This window comes from Podarcis raffonei, chromosome 12 (genome assembly GCF_027172205.1).
Source record: "Podarcis raffonei isolate rPodRaf1 chromosome 12, rPodRaf1.pri, whole genome shotgun sequence".
Taxonomy (NCBI): domain Eukaryota; kingdom Metazoa; phylum Chordata; class Lepidosauria; order Squamata; family Lacertidae; genus Podarcis; species Podarcis raffonei.
Window position 1 is genome coordinate 9242258 of NC_070613.1, and position 6318 is coordinate 9248575.

A 6318-nucleotide genomic window follows, 5' to 3' on the forward strand; every position below is an offset into this window, starting at 1 on the left:
GAGTCATCTAGTCTGTTGCTGTTTCTTGAGGCTCAGGTGGCCTCGGTGGGGCACAGTGCTTTTCATCCGCTTTGGCTAGTGGCCCAGCTGCACCCTTGTCTGGACTGGGACAGCCAAATTACTGCTGTCTATGCTTTGGTCTGTATAGTCCGTATAGTAAAAGCCATGGTTTTCCCAGAAGTGATGTATGGAAGTGAGAGCTGGACCATAAAGAAGGCTGATCACCGAAGAATTGATGCTTTTGAATTATGGTGCTGGAGGAGACTCTTGAGAGTCCCATGGACTGCAAGAAGATCAAACCTATCCATTCTTAAGGAAACCATCCCTGAGTGCTCACTGGAAGGACAGATCCTGAAGCTGAGGCTCCAGTACTTTGGCCACCTCATGAGAAGAGAAGACTCATTGGAAAAGACCCTGTTGTTGGGAAAGATGGAGGGCACAAGAAGAAGGGGACAACGGAGGACGAGATGGTTGGACAGTGTTCTCGAAGCTACGAACATGAGTTTGACCAAACTGCGGGAGGCAGTGGAAGACAGGAGGGCCTGGCGTGCTCTGGTCCATGGGGTCACGAAGAGTCGGACACGACTAAACGACTAAACAACAGCAATGCTTTGGTAACCTCTAGGTTAGATTACTACAACATATTATATGTTTCTTCTTCTTCTTCCTCTTTGGCGATCCCTCGTAGTCGAGTAAGATTGTCTTCCATAAACACAGTTTTAACAATGAGTCCGTAAGTGACCGTGGAGGCCAATTCTGGATCCACACGTCCTTCCACAGTGGGGACATTGATTTCCAGGCAGGAGTTGATCATGGTGTGGATTTGCCAAGCGTGCCTTCCTCTTAGCACGTTTCTCCCTTGCGTCCTGAGTTCGAGTGTCTTCAAAGCCCATTGACACCTTTGGTAAAGGCTATTCTCCAATTGGAGTGCTTGCAGGCAAGTGTTTCCCAATTTTTGGTGTTTAGAGATTTGCCTTGAGACAGTGTTTAAACCTCTTTTGTTGACCACCAGCATTACGCTTTCCATTTTTAAGTTCGGAATAGAGTAGCTGCTTTGGAAGACGATAATCAGGCATCCGCACAACACGACCAGTCCAAAGAAGTTGATGTTGAAGAATCGTTGCTTCAACACTGGTGATTCCCCCCCCCAAATATTGGCTCCCTGGTTCTTTAGTTGTGTCCAGTGTCTGTCTCTTTGACCTCTGCTTTGAACATCTGATTGTCTATTTTTTTGGGAAAGACTGTTGGACCGTTGGCCTAGGACAGCAGGGCGAGCCTTAGAAGAAGTCTTAAACACACTCTTAAAAGCAGTTGATTCGGAAACTTTAGCTAGTGCAGAATTTGGTGGACAGGTTGCTCACCAGGATAAGACGGTTTGAGCATATTACACCAATCTTGGCCCAACTGCACTGTGAGTTTCCAGGCCCAATTCAAAGTGCTGGTTTTAACCTATAAAGCTTTAAATAACTGAGGGCCACATATGAACCTGCCCGAACCCTGTTATCATCACCTGAGGCCCTTCTTCCTGTGTCTCCTTCATGAGAGATCCGTTTGGGGGCAAAACTAGAACAGGCCTTTTCTGTGTTGGCCCTCCTCTCATACTGTAGGCTTGGACTCCAAAACCCTCCCTGTGAATGTGAAGTAACTGTCTTTTTTCATTACCTATGGGACTTGTGTGTGTTTTATTGTACGTTTTTAAAGTAACGCTAGCAATGTGTGAATGAGACAAACGATGGCGGTGCAGTTAACTCTACGTAGCTTCGAGATTTCTAAAACTTTGCTAAATATACACAGTATGAACTATAAGCCAACCAATTTTATTTCTAAGACCTGTAAGTTAGGCGACCTGCGAGAGAGGCCATTCCAGAGAATGAGATCTGAGCTCATTCCCACCCTGCCCCTAATTTGGGCTGGGTTACGGTGATGGCAACAGATGCTTCCCCAGTTCAGCATGTGGAAATAGGTGCAGGATTGGGTCTGTAGTGTCATCGCCAATATTTATGGACACAGTCTATAGCCAAGTAGAAGCAAGCAAGGACATTTTGAGCCATGGTCACGTGACTCCCAGTTTTGTGCTGATTGGCTTCGCCCATGTCAGCTGACTCCCAGCTGTCTGCTGATTGGTTCTGCCCTAATTGCACCTCTTGGATTTCTTCCTATGCTCATAATTCCCTAGGAATAATACCAGCCTACTTGTTTGCTTTGGTTCTTCAGTCTTTCAACCTGCACACATAATTCTGCTATTTGCCAGATTTTCATCCTGTCCAAATGTCCACGATAAATCCAACCCACATCTGGGGCCATAGATGGTCAACGTTGACAATTATTAGTTTGGCATGAAGTCAAGGGGGACAGCTCAAGGGGGCGAACGGAAAAATAGACAGTGGGACAATGAGACCCAGGAAACTGGGCCATTTCTTATTTCTGAATCAGCCCCCATTCCCCGAGAGTTCTCGGTTGATGTGATCAATATGACAGGGTTTGTGTGTTTGCCCCCCGCTCAGCTCCATTTATTTTTAATGTCTAGCGCCGAGTGTTTTTGTCAGGAAGATGTTGCAATCTAGACTGTGTACTCAATGAACAATTTATCTTGTCTGGGAACAAATTAACCAAAGTAAGCAATTAGTGGGAGTACTCAACCAATCGCAATGCTCAATCTCTCTCTGTGTGTGTGTGTGATAATATGTTGTTGCTGTTGTCTCCACTGCAATGTCGAAAACTGTTGTGGCATAGGGGCTAGAGGAACTGAAGATGGGTTCAGAATGCCTATTTAGCCGTCAAAAATCATTGGTCAGCCTTACCCAAGTCACTAGCCTCCAGTGCCTTTGCAAGGATAAAACGGGATGATAACCCTGTATGAACTAACCTCTGAGCTCCATGGGGGAAGGGAAGAGTCTGGAAGTATTCCAGGCTAGCCCAAGAGCTCTTGCCGACTGATTTTTACTGATCTGAAGGAATTTGGTAAGCGAAAAGACATTTTGGGAAAGGTTTTCCCAAGATACCGTATTTTTCACTCTATAACACGCACCAGACCATAACACGCACGTAGTTTTTAGAGGAGGAAAACAAGAAAAAAAATATTCTAAACAAAATAGTGGATATATGATTTTTGTGGTTCATGCTGTGGCCACAGACATGTGATCTGACAGTGAGTTTGGAGTAGCCCAATGCAAAAACCCTGAGGATCCATGTGGATCCATGCTTTGTAACCATGGAGGAGGGAAGGAAGGGGAACCATGGATCCTCTGCTCACGACTGCAGCAGATTCCCCCCCCCCGCCACCCGCAGGCATTCGCTCCATAACACGCACAGACATTTCCCCTTACTTTCTAGGAGGAAAAAAGTGAGTGTTATGGTGCAAAAAATACGGTACTTCTTTCCGCTGCAGAGAAAAGATTTCGGGTCGTTAAGAGAGTCAAATACTAACCTGGCAAGGGGAGACACCTTGATCAAGAAGGAGTTTTTCTCAATGTGAGGCTCATCCATTGCACTGTGGGGGGGCTGACCCCTGTGATTGCCCCAAATGTGGGAAAAGTGGACTGCATCATTTGTGACAGTGGGGGGCTGTATTTCTGCTGTTTAAGAGTGTGTGTGTGTGTGTGTGTGTCAAGATGGCATCAGGATCGCTCTGTGAACTCAGATAAAGTGTCTATTTTTTCCAGAGACTATTTCTGTTATGTATTGAGTTGAATAGGATCCAAAATGCAGCAGTCTCATCGGTCCTAGAACAATAGGATCCAAAATGCAGCAGTCTGATTGGTCCTAGAACAATAGGATTCAGAATGCAGCATCTGATTGGTCCTAGAACAATGCAGCAGTATGATTGGTCCGCAGGAACCACCCAATCCAGCTCCAGGTGGAAGTGAATCCGCAACCTGATTGGCCTACAGGAGAATTCCGGAATTAGCCAATCACGTGCAGCCCATTGTGTAAATAATGTACATAAAGCAGATACTTTGGGGAAACGTTCATTCCTCCTCACCACCATGAGCTGAATAAAGAGCATGAAATTCACTCTTCACTCTGAGTATATTTCAATTTCCTAATTTTGAAGGGCAAAGGATTGGTTTGCTGTGGAGTGTGTGCCTGCTTGTATGCCCCTTAAAATTCATGTAACACACTTCCAGGCCTACCTTGAGGGCAAGATCCACCCGTTCGGTGGCAACGAGGCCACACAATCGCGGGGCACACACAGCCTTATTTTTATGGCGACGTTTCCTTTTCCAGTGCCGGAAAGGTTATTTCAGGCAGGCCTGGAAACCGCGTCGTTTGCCACTGAGGCTGCTTTCTATTTTCTCTTAAGCGTGGTGACACCAGTCTCTTAAGTGGAAAGAGAAGACAGGCAAAATGAAGGAAAAGCCAGCTGGGGAGATGAAGGGCCGGAGATGATTCTCGGGAGAGTTGTGGATGAATGTTTCCTTCTCCATCGGGTTTCCCTGTGAAGGCCGTCGCCCCGGGGGATACGCATGCCTGACACCCTGTTGCTCGTTTCTCCTTCGAGACATTCACGGACCCCTCCTGAGAGAGGGAGAACAAGGGTGCAGAACATACAACCCATAATTACACTCTGTGGGGCGTAGCTGGGGGCAAGGGAAAGCGTGTGGTGGGGTTTTTTGTTAAGTTGTGTGGAACATCTCAGACGACACAGCGATTCTCCAAACAGCTCTTGTTTATTCCAGGCCCAGAACAGAACAGAACTGAAGGGTTCAGCCAGCCTGCTTATACAGAGCTCCACTACAACGCAACAGTAACAACTTTCCGTAACTATCCAATCACTGAACGTCACTTTCAATCCCTTATTTGCATATGCGGACCTGAGTGAAAACTATCTACAGTATCCCCCTGCTGGCCCAGGGTGAGAACTTCAGTACGTAACAGGTTTAATAAGCCAAAGAAACCTCTCAGCTCACTAACGGATTGGCGCTGCCTTAAATCTTCGGAAGGAATCTGTTTGAGAATGAACCATATATATATATATATATAATGAGTACCTTTGGGACTGTTAAAAGGTATCCTTCTGCAAAATGAAGCCGATGACATCTGGTAATCTGAACTTATACAAGGGGCATACTGAATTCCGGTGACCATCTGGTATAAATTGGGGCCGGATCTGTCTTTTTTTTTTTTAATAAGATATTTATTAAGATTTTTTTAAAGTATTACAATAAAATGAAGAGAATAAAATAACAAAAATACAAAATAAAAATAATTAAAGACACACAAATTTTCCATTGCTTATTTTCCTTTAGCTTGTTTCCCAGACCTCCTCATACCTCCCTTTTTTGTATTCCACTTCAAATTGTTGGTTCAGCAAATCCTTACCATTATGTTTTTACCTATTTATAACCCTTTTTTCATATTCTCTTAAAGCATTACAGCTGGAAACCACTTAATTTCTATCCAACATCATTCTAACATTCATTAATTTTACAATATTTCTGTAGATAGTCTTTAAATTTCTTCCAATCTTCATCCACCGACACTTCTCCCTGGTCTCGGATTCTGCCAGTCATTTCTGCCAATACATCCGGTAATCTGAACTTATACAAGGGGCATACTGAATTCCGGTGACCATCTGGTATAAATTGGGGCCGGATCTGTCAGCTGGGCTCTGATAACTGCCTGATCTCAGAGTATCAGAAAGTTGAGCGTTACACCGGCAAGGAAAAGCCCCTCTTTTGTAGCTAACAGATCACTGCAGCAAGGACAGGGGTTCAAATGTGGCCTACAAAGCCCACTGGGAGGACAAGTCGCAGCCCCTCAGCCTTACCTTAAATAACTAGGGTGCTGCGAAGACAAAAGGGGACAGGTGTCCATGCTCCTTCTATAGAACATTGCTTTCGGATTTTCTGCCTTTCTGAATGATACGAAGGCCATAACCATCAGGACCAATGGTCAGGGCTGATAAGAGCTCTAGCCCAGCAACACCTTGAGAACCACAGCTCCCCCAAACTTTGCACCTATCTCTAATTCTGTTTGTATTCATCTTTCTAAAAGTTGCATTTGTTTGTTGTGTTTTCCCCCCATGAACTCATACAGACTTTTTATGATTATATTTCATGTAAACCACTTTAGAGAGTTCTGCTTTATATTAATGGGCATCTAGAGATGTTCTAGATAAGCCGGCCCAGATGTTTAGAAAGTTTGCCTGAGTTTTAATTTGCTTTAGTCTAGTCTGTTGTGGTTTTAGCTTTCGGTGTGTTTTGAATTATGGCTGGAAATTCCGCAGCAATCATTTCATTGTTTTTATCTTTTTTGATTCCACAATCAAGCGGTATATACCGTATTTTTCGCTCTATAAGATGCACCAGACCACAA

The 6318-nt window shown here is 44.7% G+C and overlaps 1 non-coding gene across 1 annotated transcript; it reads left to right on the forward strand.

Annotated features, from left to right (window-relative positions):
- The first annotated feature begins 3419 nt into the window (after positions 1 to 3419).
- On the forward strand, positions 3420 to 3584 carry LOC128398598 (U1 spliceosomal RNA). The gene has a single exon (XR_008327179.1). It is a non-coding gene; the product is annotated as a U1 spliceosomal RNA (small nuclear RNA).
- The last annotated feature ends 2734 nt before the right edge of the window (positions 3585 to 6318 follow it).